This window comes from Pelophylax lessonae (assembly GCF_965119305.1).
Source record: "Pelophylax lessonae genome assembly, chromosome: 1".
Taxonomy (NCBI): domain Eukaryota; kingdom Metazoa; phylum Chordata; class Amphibia; order Anura; family Ranidae; genus Pelophylax; species Pelophylax lessonae.
Window position 1 is genome coordinate 809,712,125 of NC_138768.1, and position 19,170 is coordinate 809,731,294.

The 19,170-nt window shown below is 46.9% G+C and overlaps 1 protein-coding gene across 1 annotated transcript in view; it reads left to right on the plus strand.

The window, feature by feature from the left end:
- Positions 1-19,170, plus strand: part of POLN (DNA polymerase nu) — a 560,717-nt gene that overhangs the window by 393,352 nt on the left and 148,195 nt on the right. The window lies entirely within an intron of this gene.

Here is a 19,170-nt window from a genome sequence, read left to right on the forward strand (position 1 = left end):
GGAACAGGAAGCCAGTACATCACATGCCAGCATCCCTGATACCGGAATCAACACGGTCAGAAGCCGGAAGCCAGCAGTTTGCGTGCCAGCATCCCGGAAATCAAACCATCATTAACAACATGTCAATTAAGAATTAATTAATTGCACGTATAGGGACTCCAAGGTCGCTGATAGCCAGCGCATCTCGATAGTCCCATATAAGTGAGATCTCGATCCATATTGCGGGACCAAAGATTTTAATACTGTCTCACCGAAAGGATACTCATGGTTCTAGAGTGCATAAGTACACTTAAATGACACTACCGCTTAGGACACACAAGAGGATACAGCGCCATCCCCCGGTCGGAAACAGGTCTCAATGGATAACTCCTCCCACAAATGCAAAATTACAACCACATTAATAAAACGTATACAATACAGATAAAAATATGATTAAAATTAAAAATGCATATCCTATATTGCAAGAGATATAATAAAACCCCATAGTAAATTAATAAATTCATAAAACTTGAGCATAACAGCAAACATAAGACATATTGGGACATCAAATAACCACTCCATTCAAGCGTTGTTAATGAAGGAATTGATGTCCCAATCTATGTTTAACCCGTGGGGGGCATATGTTTTTAACCGATATATCCAGCTGGTCTCCAACTGGGAGACCCCCCTGGTACGGTTACTGCCCCTCCAGCTCCCTGAAAACTTATCAATGCCGAGGAAGACCGTGCCCTTTGGGTCCCCTCCATGGCAAAGATCATAGTGCCGTGAGACACTATGTTTCGGGAACAGTTTAAAAATGTTTGCTACATGCTCCTGTAAACGTACATGTAACTTACGAATTGTACGGCCCACATATTCAAGGCCACAGGGGCAACGCAACAAATAGACTACATGTCTGGTGGTACAAGTAATGAACGGCTTAATCCTAAAACTTTGTTGGGTGGCATTGGAGGTAAATGACTCAACCCGCCTCTCATTGCAAGCATTGATCTTACAGATGGCACAGCGTCTACATCGGTAAAACCCCCCTCTCTGTTGGAAAAACGAGATGGTGGTAGGCGCATCCAGAATGTTAGGGGCCACTTGTAGCCTCAATGGGGGCACCCCCCTAAAGATAATCTTAGGGGCCGCCGGCAGCACCGGCCCCAACAGACCATCACTTTTCAGGATATGCCAGTGTTTGCGAATTATTTTCTTAACTGAAAAGTGCTGGATCGAGTACGAGGAGAAAAAGGCATGTTCAAAATCTCTATTCTCCCCCCGTATCCTCGGTTGTAGGAGGTCGTCCCTATTCCGGCTATCTGCTTGCACCAGGGCCTTTTCCAGCTCCTCTTTATTATAGCCTTTTTCCATAAATTTGGATGTAAGGACACTGGCCTCCTGCAGAAAATCGGATCTGTTAGAACAGTTCCTTTTAAGTCTGAGGAACTGACTGACAGGAACGGATTTAAGCCACGCCACATGGTGGCAGCTGGATGTGTCAATAAATCCGTTCCTGTCAGTCTCTTTAAAAAACGTGGAGGTTTCCAGGGCACCTCCCACTACCTTGATTTTGAGGTCCAAAAAATGGATCTCAGATCTACTACTTTCGTGGGTGAGCCTGATGCCCCTGTCATTATCATTGAGCATCGAGATAAATGAGTCGAGAGACTCCACATCTCCATCCCACAAGAGGAGGATGTCATCGATGTACCTCCGCCAGAGGACAACCTCTGGCCTCGGAACGTCACCGATGACATCCTCCTCCCACTTGGCCATGAATAAGTTGGCCATACTTGGCGCGAACTTGGCGCCCATGGCCACACCCTTATTCTGCCTATAGTACGTGCCCCCAAACCAAAAGAAGTTATGGGCCATGGCGTAGTCCAACAGGGTCAAGATGAAACGACTCTGGAAACCCAACATGGTACTATGTCCCAAAAAGTACTCGACAGCTTCCCTTCCATGCTGATGCGAAATCACCGTATAGAGTGACGAGACATCAGCAGTGGCTAGGATATAACTGTCTTTCCACTCTATGTCTTTCAAAAGATTGATTTTATGAATTTATTAATTTACTATGGGGTTTTATTATATCTCTTGCAATATAGGATATGCATTTTTAATTTTAATCATATTTTTATCTGTATTGTATACGTTTTATTAATGTGGTTGTAATTTTGCATTTGTGGGAGGAGTTATCCATTGAGACCTGTTTCCGACCGGGGGATGGCGCTGTATCCTCTTGTGTGTCCTAAGCGGTAGTGTCATTTAAGTGTACTTATGCACTCTAGAACCATGAGTATCCTTTCGGTGAGACAGTATTAAAATCTTTGGTCCCGCAATATGGATCGAGATCTCACTTATATGGGACTATCGAGATGCGCTGGCTATCAGCGACCTTGGAGTCCCTATACGTGCAATTAATTAATTCTTAATTGACATGTTGTTAATGATGGTTTGATTTCCGGGATGCTGGCACGCAAACTGCTGGCTTCCGGCTTCTGACCGTGTTGATTCCGGTATCAGGGATGCTGGCATGTGATGTACTGGCTTCCTGTTCCGGATCATGTCAAGTCCGATCCGTCATATCCGGTTGTTGGAGCGCAACTGCGCAACTTCCGTGATTCAGGTCGTTGACTAGTTATCCCGCCCCTTCCGCCTCGCTCAGCATATAAATATTGATGGCTCACCGCAGGCCACACCCCCTGACGACGTCAATTGGCTGACGAAACGCGTAGGAGGAGCCTGTGGCACGCCGAGCTGAGACACACGAGGGGACGCGGCGGCCATCTTCTTGGTTAGGAACCAGGTCCTAGGATTGCTCCCTCGAGATATATGCTGTAATATCTCCATCTAAATGTGAGTTGCCACCTACTTTTTGGTCTAAATAAATGTGTGACGGTATTTCACCATGGGAGTTGTCCCTTCTTTTTATTTATGTACTCACATCGAGTGGAGCCATTGAAATCTTCCTAGTGAGCTGGACTGTCATCTACTTGGTCCGTCTGATTTCCATTACAAGCGGTCAATGATCTCTGTGGTGGGGATCATTGCGTTGCGGTAAGGGGCCATTTCTTCTACTTGGTGGTGGTCTCCATACACTGGATTTCAGGATGGTGAAAGTTTGATATGAGATTCGGGGAGCACTTCCTTCCTCCTTTCTTTTGACGGACCTATCCTTCCAATTATTTGTGTTTATTGTTCATATGGACTGTTAAGTTCAAAGAATTAGTATACTAGCGCTACACCATATTTTGTTACATGCTATTTGACCTTATACTCTAATATAGGATCAGGTGTTGGCAGCTGTATATGATGCATATGGTCATTGTGACCTTTTTAGTATTTTATGTATTTTGTGTATTTACAGCTCTTTGTGATTTTTCACTTAGATTGTAAGCATATCCTATGCTGATCAGTTTTAGCGCAGCAATATCCCCAAAATTTTTTATGCTTTTTTAATTAGTACATGTGCTGCAGCTTTTTTTGTGCGATTTGTACAAATAACAATAATTTTTGGACTGGTGCTATCCTATATTTATAGAAAAATTGTACCTGATCATATCATCGGGCTCCCCTTGTACAAGTTCCAGTATGGACATTTTTGAGTTTAGGAAGACCTACTCTATTAATTTAGAGGGTATATTTTCCACTCCAGAGGAGACCTCTGATGATATGAACGGTCTCTTTTTGAGACTGAAAAATGTCATGACCACTGAGCTTCATACAGGGTGGGACGTGGCATTTTTCGAGAAATATCTGGCAGAAAATATGGTACCCAGGAGCCTGCGGTGGGAAGTATCACCGCAAAGTGACATCCTGGATACTGAGGAATGGTACCAGTACTTTAACAAAGCAGGGCTGGAGCTGTTACGGTTCATGGTATCAAAAAAACGGCTTAAACTTAAAAAACTGGACGAGGAAATTAATGTCATTAAGGGTAAATTAGAGGAATTTAAGACCAAAGACTCATATAAACAAAAATCTGACTCCCTGAAAAAGCACTTGGAGAAAGAGGATATAGAGCAGAAAAATAAGAAAAGAAAAAAGTTCTTAAGGGATAGTGGGGACTATAGGAACAAACTTATCTTCAAATGGCAAGCTAATCGAGGGCCTGTAGGTCCAGCCCCTAATGAGGCGCAAAATCCCCCTTCTATTCTTCCCCCTAGTACCCCCATGGAAGTCACGTTACCATCGGGGCAGTTTCATTATCCCCACGTCACATCTGACACCTGGGTACAGCCCCGGCGTGGACGTGGACGTGGTCGAGGAAGAGGCAGGGGTAGAGGTAGGGGCAGAGTAGCCTCTCAGCAAGGAGGGAATTTTCCTGCCTCTGATAACAGATTCCTGCCTTTACAGGGGGAATTTGAGGGTGGAACCCAATATATCACCTCACACCCACAGGAAAGAGATTTTACGCCCTCTTTTCATCCTAAGGGACCCTATTATCAAAATAGGGGGGAGCAATGGGCTCATAACCCACAAAATTATCGCCCATTACAACCCGCACATTCTAATGCCTCTGGGGGACAGGGCCCACACAAACAATACAATACCCCTTTTCAGGGGGGTACCCCAAGAAGCAAAAGGCAGAAAGAAGGAAGAGAGGGACTAGAGGGGGGAGGAGGGTCCGCGACAAAAAGAAGTCGGCATTGAGAGACCAGGGTCTGTTTAACCTTAGTACCGCCTCCCTTTCGGTTGAGGAGAAACATGTACTGAATCATGGTCTAAAATATGCCCCTCCCCGACCTCTCAACAAATTTGACACATTTATAGATCTGCAAAAATATGTGCGCAAAATGAGTGTTAAGAGACATTTTCTGGGGAACCCGACGGTTTCCAGGATGGAGTATAATATGGGTGTGAAATCCACTTCATTTGCAAATGCCTCACTGTTCAACCCTCCTGGTCCTTTGGCCCCTACCTTGACGGTGTTTCGGGATTTAGTGGCCAAGGACCTCGACAAGCTGAGTCTCAAAAACGTGCACCAAACAGCTATGTTTAAACGAGGGATGCGCTCCTTAAAAGAGCGTAGTGATATTGTTGTGAGACCAGCTGATAAGGGGGGAGGGATAGTTATTCTGGACACCTCTGCCTATAATAGAGAGATGGACAGGTTGTTGTCCGATCGTGACACCTATGTGCCCCTCAGAGGCAACCCTACAGTTACCTATAAGAATGAGCTTTTAGCATTGGTGGAGGAAGGGTTTGATCGGAAACTTCTTACCAAAAAGGAGAAATCCTTTTTGGTACCATCTGCCCCTAGAGTTCCAATCATGTACTATTTGCCCAAGGTGCATAAGGATGCGGTGAACCCACCCGGGAGGCCGATCATTAGTGGCATTGATTCGGTTACCTCCCGGGTGGGGAAATACATCGATTTCTTTCTGCAACCCTTGGTGACAAAAACTCCCTCATTTCTGAGGGACTCTATGCAAGTGATCAATCTTTTGAAAGACATAGAGTGGAAAGACAGTTATATCCTAGCCACTGCTGATGTCTCGTCACTCTATACGGTAATTTCGCATCAGCATGGAAGGGAAGCTGTCGAGTACTTTTTGGGACATAGTACCATGTTGGGTTTCCAGAGTCGTTTCATCTTGACCCTGTTGGACTACGCCATGGCCCATAACTTCTTTTGGTTTGGGGGCACGTACTATAGGCAGAATAAGGGTGTGGCCATGGGCGCCAAGTTCGCGCCAAGTATGGCCAACTTATTCATGGCCAAGTGGGAGGAGGATGTCATCGGTGACGTTCCGAGGCCAGAGGTTGTCCTCTGGCGGAGGTACATCGATGACATCCTCCTCTTGTGGGATGGAGATGTGGAGTCTCTCGACTCATTTATCTCGATGCTCAATGATAATGACAGGGGCATCAGGCTCACCCACGAAAGTAGTAGATCTGAGATCCATTTTTTGGACCTCAAAATCAAGGTAGTGGGAGGTGCCCTGGAAACCTCCACGTTTTTTAAAGAGACTGACAGGAACGGATTTATTGACACATCCAGCTGCCACCATGTGGCGTGGCTTAAATCCGTTCCTGTCAGTCAGTTCCTCAGACTTAAAAGGAACTGTTCTAACAGATCCGATTTTCTGCAGGAGGCCAGTGTCCTTACATCCAAATTTATGGAAAAAGGCTATAATAAAGAGGAGCTGGAAAAGGCCCTGGTGCAAGCAGATAGCCGGAATAGGGACGACCTCCTACAACCGAGGATACGGGGGGAGAATAGAGATTTTGAACATGCCTTTTTCTCCTCGTACTCGATCCAGCACTTTTCAGTTAAGAAAATAATTCGCAAACACTGGCATATCCTGAAAAGTGATGGTCTGTTGGGGCCGGTGCTGCCGGCGGCCCCTAAGATTATCTTTAGGGGGGTGCCCCCATTGAGGCTACAAGTGGCCCCTAACATTCTGGATGCGCCTACCACCATCTCGTTTTTCCAACAGAGGGGGGTTTTACCGATGTAGACGCTGTGCCATCTGTAAGATCAATGCTTGCAATGAGAGGCGGGTTGAGTCATTTACCTCCCATGCCACCCAACAAAGTTTTAGGATTAAGCCGTTCATTACTTGTACCACCAGACATGTAGTCTATTTGTTGCGTTGCCCCTGTGGCCTTGAATATGTGGGCCGTACAATTCGTAAGTTACATGTACGTTTACAGGAGCATGTAGCAAACATTTTTAAACTGTTCCCGAAACATAGTGTCTCACGGCACTATGATCTTTGCCATGGAGGGGACCCAAAGGGCACGGTCTTCCTCGGCATTGATAAGTTTTCAGGGAGCTGGAGGGGCAGTAACCGTACCAGGGGGGTCTCCCAGTTGGAGACCAGCTGGATATATCGGTTAAAAACATATGCCCCCCACGGGTTAAACATAGATTGGGACATCAATTCCTTCATTAACAACGCTTGAATGGAGTGGTTATTTGATGTCCCAATATGTCTTATGTTTGCTGTTATGCTCAAGTTTTATGAATTTATTAATTTACTATGGGGTTTTATTATATCTCTTGCAATATAGGATATGCATTTTTAATTTTAATCATATTTTTATCTGTATTGTATACGTTTTATTAATGTGGTTGTAATTTTGCATTTGTGGGAGGAGTTATCCATTGAGACCTGTTTCCGACCGGGGGATGGCGCTGTATCCTCTTGTGTGTCCTAAGCGGTAGTGTCATTTAAGTGTACTTATGCACTCTAGAACCATGAGTATCCTTTCGGTGAGACAGTATTAAAATCTTTGGTCCCGCAATATGGATCGAGATCTCACTTATATGGGACTATCGAGATGCGCTGGCTATCAGCGACCTTGGAGTCCCTATACGTGCAATTAATTAATTCTTAATTGACATGTTGTTAATGATGGTTTGATTTCCGGGATGCTGGCACGCAAACTGCTGGCTTCCGGCTTCTGACCGTGTTGATTCCGGTATCAGGGATGCTGGCATGTGATGTACTGGCTTCCTGTTCCGGATCATGTCAAGTCCGATCCGTCATATCCGGTTGTTGGAGCGCAACTGCGCAACTTCCGTGATTCAGGTCGTTGACTAGTTATCCCGCCCCTTCCGCCTCGCTCAGCATATAAATATTGATGGCTCACCGCAGGCCACACCCCCTGACGACGTCAATTGGCTGACGAAACGCGTAGGAGGAGCCTGCGGCACGCCGAGCTGAGACACACGAGGGGACGCGGCGGCCATCTTCTTGGTTAGGAACCAGGTCCTAGGATTGCTCCCTCGAGATATATGCTGTAATATCTCCATCTAAATGTGAGTTGCCACCTACTTTTTGGTCTAAATAAATGTGTGACGGTATTTCACCATGGGAGTTGTCCCTTCTTTTTATTTATGTACTCACATCGAGTGGAGCCATTGAAATCTTCCTAGTGAGCTGGACTGTCATCTACTTGGTCCGTCTGATTTCCATTACAAGCGGTCAATGATCTCTGTGGTGGGGATCATTGCGTTGCGGTAAGGGGCCATTTCTTCTACTTGGTGGTGGTCTCCATACACTGGATTTCAGGATGGTGAAAGTTTGATATGAGATTCGGGGAGCACTTCCTTCCTCCTTTCTTTTGACGGACCTATCCTTCCAATTATTTGTGTTTATTGTTCATATGGACTGTTAAGTTCAAAGAATTAGTATACTAGCGCTACACCATATTTTGTTAAGTGCTATACATATGCACTGTTACTGCAAAAATGACACTGGCAGGGAAGGGGTTAACTTTATTGGACAGGGAGGGGTTAAGTGTGTCCTAGGGGCGTGTTTCTAACTGTGTAGGGACATTCCTATTGGTGTAAAAGCAAAGATCAACCGTTCTACATAGTAGAACGGTCAGATCTTCACTTTTACACAGGGAGAACTGACAGGCAGCTTGTTTACACAAGCTGCTCTGTCTTTCTCCCTTCACAGGAGCGATCGCAGTGTGACTGGCGGACATCGAGTCCGCCGGTCACACGCACTGACTTGTCGCCCGCCCGCGATAGGCTCGCAAGTCAGTGACAGGCGAGTGACGTACCGATACGTCACTCTGCCTGGCCGGGGCTGACCGCCGCAGTATATAGTCGTGCGGCGGTCGGCAACCGGTTAATGCAGAGAATGCATTGAGGTAAAAAAAAAAACCTTCATCCTTTAGAATCACTTTAAAGATACCTAAAACTGATGCATAGTTTTTCAGCTCTTATTTAGGGGGAACGTAAGTTGATTGCTTCTACTAAAATGTGTTCACTGTGAAGTTGGTGGACTGCTAGGTTTACTTTTTTTTTAGTTTGTCCTGTTATTTTACTTCTTATGGTTTCCCCCCAAAGTAGTGATCGAGGAAATAACTCTCAACCTGAAAATCTATAATAACATGACAGCTGTACAAGAACAGAAAAACAGATGGCATCTTCTCAGCAAAGAGCCTGTCTCATGTGGTGTCCCATCCAAAAACAATATGTGAGTTTGCAAACAAGGAAATAGCATAAGGACCCCTGGGCTTTATTTGGATAATAGCTCAAAGTATATCATAGGTTTACTGTCCATTTGTGGAGTGGGGGAAGATCACTGCCTTTGCATCTCTCAACTGTAGCTCAGCAATGCAGCACAGATCAAAGTATATTCTCTTATCTTGTGTTTCCTTTTAAAAGCAGTCTGATATGTCAAGCAGGAAATTGTTGATAACTGGACAAGGAATAAGCCTGAGAAAACAGACAGAGAAATGTCATACTGTGAAATATAATTAAATCATCTATGGCAATGTTTGATTCCTAGAGCGTGTTGAATTGTAGCCTTTCTGATCATTGTGCTAGTAAGAGAAGGAATTTCAAATACAACTAAATGTTAACACTGATGTAGCACCCTACAAGGTAGGTGCTAGGCAAAGTATAGTGGGCCTTAGCTGGCTAACAGCAGGGCTATGATTTTTAGCTGGGCTGTCATGTCTCCCAGGTGTAGCTGTTGAGACTGGGGAGTCTCCCCACTGTGCTTCATGAGAGGGTTCTCATTGGACAGTGGAGGAAGCTCAGCCAATGGCAGACTCAGGTCTGTATCTACCCCAGAAAGGCAGATTCTGCCGCACAGGATTCTCGGAGTGGGTATAAGTTTGAGGGGAGCGCATGACGCAGAGTCCCAGGAGGGAGAGTACGGCTGTCTCGCCTCCTGTCAGCAGGATCGAGTGTCCCGGGCGGGTTGCCTGAGGGGACAGAGTGAGCTGAGCTGAGCTGCAGAGAGGATCCTGTGTGCCAAGGACCAGCGGAGCAGAGGGGGTCCAGTTTCAGGAAAGCATTCCCAGTTCGTGAGTACTGTAAACTGCCCCTGGGGGTATGCCTAGCAGAGGGGACCACTCCGGTGAAGGTCCAAGGGATCCAGGAGCCAGCTAGCTAAAAACGGGTGGCCGGTGTTGACCCTGAAGTGTAGAGGGGGTGCCTAGTGAGAGGACCTTGAAAGTGTAGAGGGGGTGCCTAGTGAGAGGACCCTGAAGTTCAGAGGGGGTGCCTAGTGAGAGGACCCTGAAGTGTAAAGGGGGCGCCAGCAGTTAGGCCCTGAAGAGTTAAAGTTTACAGCGTGCAGTGTACAGTGTTGAGAGTTGCAGCAAGCACATCCAGTTACAAAGAGCTACCTCAGTCAGTGAAGGGCTGGGGGGAGCTGTTTACAGGACTTTTGATCTAACCAGAGTGTCAAAAGTCAAGTTCAAGCACAGTTCAGCAAGTCAGTATTTTTTAAGCGCCAGCAAGCGTTGGTTGGCATCCAGCTGGCGTTAAGACAGCGCTAACAGGCATTTTTTTGCAAAGTGTCCCAGTTGTACCTAGTTGAACCAGAGGAGTATCCCACTCATTCCCTTCTCCCATCCCCATTATCAAATAAACAAAACAAACCAAAGATGCCGGAATGGTCATCGTTTCCAATCTCACACTTAGGTATTCAGCTTAAATGGGCTGAAGGTGTCACCGGTAACAATGGCAGACCCACATTAGGCTTCTACATTTGGGGGCTTTTGGGATTTTGCCATTGGTTACTGGGCCAGTTGCTCCTGGCAACGGCAGAGGAAAAAGTTGGAAAGTCAATTTTTGTGCCCAGAAGTGTTGTTCAAGTACCAAGCCTAGTGTGAGGCCGGATCTGCGGGAGGCAGGGAGAGTGGGATGAAGATAGAAGTGCACATGGAAGGTTGCTCATGGCAACGCAAGTGTTCAAGCAAAGTCTGCAAAATGATGAGAACCTTTGATATGGACTATGATATATACTCTGCTGTCAGATATTGGAGGGCAGAGGGAAAAAATGTGAAAGAGCATGAATGCTGCTACTGCTTAATAGGAAGAGGTCCCGGTGGGGACGGAGAAGATGGCGTCAGGGGTCCCAGTGGGGGCAGAGAAGAGGATGCCGGTGGTCCGGGTGGGGACGGTGAAGATAGAGGCCGGGGGCACGGGAGGAGAGGTGCCAGCGGGCCGGGTGTGTGCATGCTATATGGACTGATGTTGACCGTGCGACCAACAGCGGACATTTATTCTGTATAGTGGGTGCACGGATACTGTGAGGATCATAGTCAGCCATGCCAAGAGGGGCAGTGGGGCTAGCCTCAGAGACAGTATGGAAGATGTAAATTGCAAAAGTATGGCTAGGAAGAGAACTATCGACCGTGTGACAGACAGCAGGATATTACTCTTGCCAAGCAAGGAGGGACAGCTGGCTTCAGTGAAGGAAGGCGCAGTTGTTGCCCTGGTGCAATTGAGGAGAGTGGATGCATGTCTGGCAAGTGACATGATCCGCTTAGCAGCCACTTCCCTGTGGGCTAAAGTAAGAGAGCATGGCAGGGGAAGAGTTACAGCACCGAGCGGGAAAGCGCACTACATGCAGACCTGCCTAACAGGAGGAGTCATCGCCCAATATGGCGAAAGGGTGGAGACAGCGGGAACATCCAGCCAATCAGGAGTGGCTAAGGGAGCCCTATTAATTGCCCCCTTCTTCGGGTGTGACTGTGAGGGAGACACGTGTAGGAGAGAGAAATATGGCATTTGTGAGAGAGCCGAAGAGTGTGACCACTATCGCTGCCACCGTGGGCGAAAGATCTGCTAGGCAGGCACCGGAGCAGATCCGTCAGCCCAATCCATCCCTTGTATGGGACACAGGCATCTGGATGGTGCCTGAAGGCAGACTCACGCTGTGCACGGGAGGTGGCCGGGAGTTTCTAGGAGTCCTATGTCCTCAGTGTGCCACTGTAACGTTAAAGGTGCAAGCGTGGGTCCAGTGTGGGCAGTGTGGTTACCTGCTGCTCCGGGCAGAGAAGAGCAAGGGCCGACCCAAAAAGTTGTATGTTGCTTGGGAGTCAGGCCTCACTCAGGAGGTGACCGGGACTGAATCCAAGTTTCTCCACGGAGGCAGACGGGGCATGTTGCAATTGATGATGCAACTGGAGGCCATGCCAGCAGCCAATGTTCCTTCAGTGGTTGTCACAGGGAGTTATTGTCCCGGTTCCTCAGCAGGACAGGTTTCAAGGTTTTTACTGCCCAGGAAGGTGCGTCCAATTCTGGACCTCAAGTCACTAAACCCGCTTTGAGCGGGTGCAGAAGTTCCAGATGGAATGCGTCTGGGCGGTGGTGGCGTCTTTAAACCAAGGAGATTTTCTGGCCTCTGGCCTCCATCGATTTGAAGGATGCGTATCTGCACATCCCTATTTACGAGGGCCATCAGCGCTATCTCCTTTTCGCTGTGGTGGAGGAGCATTTTCAATTTGTGGCATTACCCTTTGGTCTAGCTTCCGCTCCCAGGGTCTTCACCAAGGTTTTGGCCCCGGTGCTGGCTCTGCTGCGCAAGAGGGGGATTGCGGTCCTCGGTTATTTGGACGATCTCCTGCTGAGGGCGAGCTCGTGTGCCACTCTGTCGGGCAATCTGACAGTCACAGTTCAGACGCTCCAGGAGTTCAGGTGGACCATCAACTTCCAGAAGTCTGCACTGACCCCGTCAGTACGTCTGAATTATCTGGGCATGGTCTTGGACTCCGCTCAAGTGAAGGTTTTTCTCCCAGAGGGAAAATTTCAAACTTTGCTGGGCGAGATCAGGGTTCTTATGGACACTGATCTCTCCTCCCTGCGGACCTGCATGAGGTCCCTGGGGCTTATGGTGGCGGCCTTCCAGGCGGTCCCATTTGCCCAGTTTCACACAAGGCCTCTACAAGCGGAGATCCTTGCTAAATGGAACAAGGATCCGCAGTCTTTGGACAGGATGATATGTCTAAGCCGTCTCACGAGGTCGGAGCTGTCGTGGTGGCTTTGGTCGCCTGCTCTGTGCCAGGGCAAATCGTTCCTGCCGTTGTTGTGGACAGTGGTCACCACGGATGCCAGCCTGACGGGCTGGGGTGGGGTGTTGGACACGCTTTGTGCCCAAGGTCTGTGGTCCATGGAGGAAGCATCCTTACTGATCAATGTTCTGGAGCTCAGGGCGATCAAACTCTGCCTGCTCTATTGGACGCCTCGACTTCACGGTTTCCCGGTTCGCATGCAATCAGATAATGCCATGGCGCGACCTAATAAAGATGGTCGTCGAGCCGTGGCTGCCTCTGAGAGAAGATCTGCTGTCTCAAGGGCCGATCTTCCATCCTGCTTTACGGTCACTGGCTTTGACGGCGTGGCTGTTGAAGGCCAGGTGTTGAGGGACATAGGTCTCTCTGATTCTGTGATTCCTACCTTGCTGAGAGCTAGGAAGACGACTTCCAGGAAGATTTATCATCGTACTTGGAAGATGTATATTTCCTGGTCGCAAGGGTTTCATCCTCACCCTTTTTCGGTGGCGAGGGTCTTAGCCTTCTTGCAGAAAGGAGTGGAGCAACGTTTGGCGTTGGGCACGATTAAAGGTCAGGTGTCAGCCTTAGCCATTTACTTTCAGCGTCCCTTGGCGACTAACTCTTTGATTCGCACCTTTATTCAAGGGGTGCGTCATCTGGCCCCTCCAAGGAGGTACCCTTTACCTCCGTGAAATCTGAATTTGGTTTTGTCCATTCTGCAACGACCTCCGTTTGAAAATATCAGAGAACTCTCTCTGCCTTTGTTATTTCAGAAAGTTGCCTTTCTGGGGGCTATCACCTCTGCTCGCAGGGTGTCTGAGTTGGCAGCTCTATCTTGCTGTTCGCCTTATGTGGTTGTTCATAGGGATAAGGTTGTTCTGCGACCTAATCAATCCTTTCTCCCTAAGTTGGTGTTGGCTTTCCACCTCAATGAAGACATTGTTTTGCCTTCGCTCTGTGCAAAGCCCAAGCATCCCAGAGAATTTGCTTTGCATTCGCTGGATGTGATTACGGGTGGTCAGGGTTTACCTGTCGGCCACGGAATCCTTTCGGACATCTGATTCCCTGTTTGTCCTTCCTGAAGGATCTCGTAAGGGTTCGGCTGCGTCTGATGCAACCATATCAAAGTGGATCAGTCAGACTATCGGTGGCTCAGGTGTGTAAGGTGTCGACCTGGTCACGTGCACACTTTTGCCCAATTCTACAAGATTGATTTGATGGCATCCTCGGATTCTCTGAGTCCTCTGACAGACGCAGTTCCCACCCCTCTATTTTGGTTGGTTGTGTTTTCCTTCACTGCTTGCTACGAAACTGATTAGTGAGTACGGTGTGTCTGGGGTAATGTCATGAGGGACACCCCCTATAAGCGTGTTAGGTGAAAAGTTTCTAAAAAGTTTCACTGCCTAGTCTACTCCTGTAGATGGCGCATTACCCATTGGTGAAGAAACTATGGAGAGCTGCGTCTGTCAGAGGACTCAGAGAAAATAATTTTACGGTAAGTTCTTACAAAAATTCTATTTTTCAAGGCACTGTAGATGTTATGGCTGCATTTGTTTTCTTTTTTTAGGCTTTCCTTCCTTTATTTTCACCTGGTGATCTGGCCTGTAAAACTGGTAGTGTTGAGCGAACACGGACTGTATTATTCGGGTTCGTACCGGATAATTGGATTTTTGCTACCCGGACACGGACCCGAAAACGTTACTGTATGTTCTGGTTTAAAATCTGTGTTCGGTAATTTTATTTCCTGTTTTGTATGTAATGGCGCGCTTTTAATGGCGGGCTTTCAACAGCCAATCAACAAGCGTTTAACTGGTGTGCCTTAAGCCATCCCAGCCATGCCTACTAATGTATTAGTAGCTGTGATTGGCCATCTGAAGCATGTGACCCATGTCTTTATAAGTTCGAGAGACACAGCGCGGTGCGTCATTCTGCTGTAGTGTAGGGAGAGAGCACACATCATACGTGCTGGCTGCTGATTAGGGACAGACAGTGAAAAATTGTGCCCAAAAAGAATGCAGGGACAGGTCGGAGTGTAGGCAGGGAAAGTTATTTGAGCATTTTAGGGACAGGCTGGAGAGATTAGGCATTGACAAAACAATCGTCCGTTAGCGATCTACATCGATTTTGTAGTGTGGGGGGTGGTGCAGTGAACAATCTTTTTGCCCTCACTTGAGCCCACTGAGGAGGAGGAGGAGGAGGGAGAAAAAAATATATTTTTATCAGTCTGTTGTGTGCAGCGTTCATCTATATTTTACTACAGATTGCTGTTCTAATCTGCTATTTAAAAATTACAAAGTTGAAGGGGATTTTTTTTTTCCCCTTCACAGCCTGCTTGCTGCTGAGCTGACCGTGACATAAGACACTGCTGTGTTTACATGTGCTATTGAGTGATTTTCAATTTTATATACTTTTTTCTATTCCACTATTCAATATACACCCTTTTGGGTTAAAAAAAAATTAAATTGTGGCATAGTCTGTACTAATCTGCTATTTAAAAATTACAAAGTTAAAGGGGAATTTATTTTTTTTCCCTTCATAGCCTGCTGCAGAGCTGACCGTGACATAAGACACTGCTGTGTTCACATGTGCTATTGAGTGATTTTCAATTTTATATACTTTTTTCTATTTCACTATTCAATATACACCCTTTTGGGTTAAAAAAAAATAAATTGTGGCATAGTCTGTACTAATCTGCTATTTAAAAATTACAAAGTTAAGGGGAATTTTTTTTTCCCCCTTCATAGCCTGCTGCAGAGCTGACCGTGACATAAGACACTGCTTTGTTCACATGTGCTATTGAGTGATTTTCAATTTTATATACTTTTTTCTATTCCACTATTCCATATACACCCTTTTGGGTTAAAAAAATTTAAATTGTGGCATAGTCTGTACTAATCTGCTATTTAAAAATTACAAAGTTAAGGGGAATTTTTTTCCCCCTTCATAACCTGCTGCAGAGCTGACCGTGACATAAGACACTGCTTTGTTCACATGTGCTATTGAGTGATTTTCAATTTTATATACTTTTTTTCTATTCCACTATTTAATATACACCCTTTTGGGTTAAAAAAAATTAAATTGTGGCATAGTCTGTATTAATCTGCTATTTAAAAATTACAAAGTTAAAGGGGATTTTCTTTTCCCTTCATAGCCTGCTGCTGAGCTGACCGTGACATAAAACATAAGACACTGCTGTGTTCACATGTGCTATTGAAAAATCACCAATTTTATATCATATTTTCTATTCCGCTATTCAATCTACACCCTTTGGGGTAAAAAGAATTAAATTGCGGCATAGTCTGTATCGGTACGTGTGAGATACACCTTCCAAATTTTTGGGGCGCATCTTCCACTGCCGAGGATTGCAGGGTGCTTCAGTTTGCCTCCTGTTCCGAACTCCTCCTACTCCTCATCCTGCCTTTAGGGTACAAAAAATTGTAATCGGGGCCTAGTCTGGGTTTGTACGTGTGAGATACACCTTTTTATATCATATTTTCTATTCCGCTATTCAATCTACACCCTTTGGGGTAAAAAGAATTAAATTGCGGCATAGTCTGTATCGGTACGTGTGAGATACACCTTTTTATATACTTTTTTCTATTCCGCTATTCAATATACACGCTTTTGGGGTTAAAAAAATTAAATTGCGGCATAGTCTGTATCTGTATGTTCCTAACTCCTCCTACTCCGCTTCCTCATCCTCTACCGCCTCCTCATCCGGTCAGCGTAACACCTTCACCACCAAATTCAGCAAAGCCAGGGGTAAACAACAGCAGGCAGTTTTAAAACTTGCATGTTTGGGGGAAAAATCCCACACCACGCATAAGTTGTGGAGGAGCATGGAACAGCAGACCGATGAGTTGTTGGTGCCAGCGAGCCTCAAGCCTGGCATGGTGGTGTGCGATAACGGGTGAAATCTCATAGCAGCTCTGGGCCTAGCCGGTTTGACGCACATCCCTTGCCTGGCGCATGTGCTGAATTTGGTGGTGCAGAGGTTCCTTCAAAATTACCCCGATATGTCAGAGCTGCTGCAGAAAGTGCAGGCCGTCTGTGCGCACTTTCGGCGTTCTCACCCTGCTGCTGCTCGCCTGTCAGCGCTGCAGCGTAACTTCGGCCTTCCCGCTCACCGCCTCATATGTGATGTGCCCACAAGGTGGAACTCCACCTTGCACATGCTGGAAAGAGCAGCAGCAGGCCATAGTGGAGTTTCAGCTGCAGCACGCACGCGTGAGTCGCTCTGCGGAACAGCACCACTTCACCACCAATAAATGGGCCTCCATGCGAGACCTGTGTGCTTTGTTGCGCTGTTTTGAGTACTCCACCAACATGGCCAGTGCCGATGACGCTGTTGTCCGCTTAACTATCCCACTTCTATGCCTCCTTGAAAAAACGCATCGGGCGATGATGGAAGAGGATGTGGCACAGGAGGAAGAGGGATCATTTCCATGGCTTTTAGGGCAGTCATTCACAAGTGGCTCCGAGGGTGGGTTCCTGCCTCCACAAACGTCAGGTACACAATTGTCCAGCAAGGGCACAGTTCTGGAGGAGGAGGAGGAGATGGAACCATGTTCACAGCAGTGTGGCACCCAGGCCAGCTCATGGCCATCACTGGTGCGTGGCTGGGGGGGATACAGAAGACACAGACAATACACCTCCCACAGAGGACAGCCTTTCGTTGCCTCTGGGCAGCCTGGCACACATGAGCAATTACATGCTGCAGTGTCTCCACAATGACCGCCAAGTTGCCCACATTCTAACTTGTGCTGATTACTGGGTGGCCACGCTGCTGGATCCCCGTTACAATGACAATGTACCGTCCTTAATTCACTCACTGGAGCGTGATCGCAAGATGCGCGAGTACAAGCGCACGCTGGTAGACGCCATGCTGCTGGCATTCCCACCTGACAGCGGGGCCACAGTGAAAGCACACAGCCAAGGCAGAGGAGGAGGAGGAAGAGGTCGCCAACGCAGCCAGGGCACCGCCAGCACCTCAGAAGAACCCTTCAACTTCTAGGTCTCCAAATTGGGCACATGGCCTGAGCTTGCCCTTTACGCCTTGGAGGTGCTGGCGTGCCCTGCAGCCAGTGTATTATCTGAACGTGTATTTAGCATGGCTGGGGGTCGTTATCACAGACAAGCGCAGCCGCCTGTCCAGAGACAATGTGGACAAGCTCACGTTCATTAAAATGAACCAGGCATGGATCCCACAGGACTTTTCCGTACCTTGTGCAGAATAGAGTTGGATACCGACCTTACCCAGCCATTGTTATATTTTTGATCTTTCTCACTCTTTTGGGGTGTACCCTAATTTAAAATGACTGAAAAAAAGCAGTGTTGGCTACCTCGTCCCCCTCCACCGCCGCTTCCACCTACACCGCCACATCCACCGTCACCTCAACCTCCCTCCTACTCCATATGGGCCTCGTCCTTCACAGATGAAGATAATTGTTTTATTTTTCTGTTTTTTTTTTTGTTGTTTTAAGTTATTTCCCTATCCACATTTGTTTGCAGAGCACTTGCCATGCTCTTAACTACATTTTCCATTTTTCCATTGGTGTTTTAGAGCCATTTTAGTGCCTGAAAGTTCGGGTCCCCATTGACTTCAATGGGGTTCGGTGTCCGGGTGTAACGTTCATGCGTTTTTGTTAGTGGATGGATTTACAGCTGCAGAATTATTACACTCAGTAGCCTTGTAGAGAATCTGTTGAACAAACATATCCAACTCTCAGGACTTCATCACCGTGTACAGCCTGTTATATACCATATATATTAATAGATGTTAATGGAGGGATAGAATATATGAGGATATATAGATGAGAGACAGGCTATTGTATGGTGAGCACTAGCAGTAGTATTAGGAGAGTTTGTAGGTGATGGTAAAGCAGATAGGTTCTGATGTCAAGTATAGTGCAGATGGTAAGAGGACATAGATGGGGTATACTTAGACAGAGTAACCTAGTGCAAGGATAGTTGAAGGTAGTCCCAAGAGCTAACAGTCTATGCAGATGATAGTGAATAGATAGATACAGATAGTCTTGGTAATTGCAGTAGATGACAGTAGGAGATTGGTTAGTAAGAATCCCCTGTGGGGTACTTATCACTTAGATAGGTTTAGGAGTAACAGTGTCCATCGGAGAAGGGTGATCCCGTAGCGAGATACGGATCACCAGCGAGGTTTCCGGCTTCAGTTCAGCAAGGGAGAATGTCAGCAGCTCCGACTTCACAGGAGTAGGTGCGGTGAACATGCGGTTTGAACGAGCGATGAGTGAGAGCAAACCGGCGATTGAAATAGCCGCTCATAGCGGTGCTCGGCAATGATGTCATCCGGTCTTAAAGGTATATGCGTCCCTTGTTACACAAGATGGGACGCAATTAGGAAAGGAGAAATATGGAGACAAGGGTACCAGAGGTACCAGAACATTACAC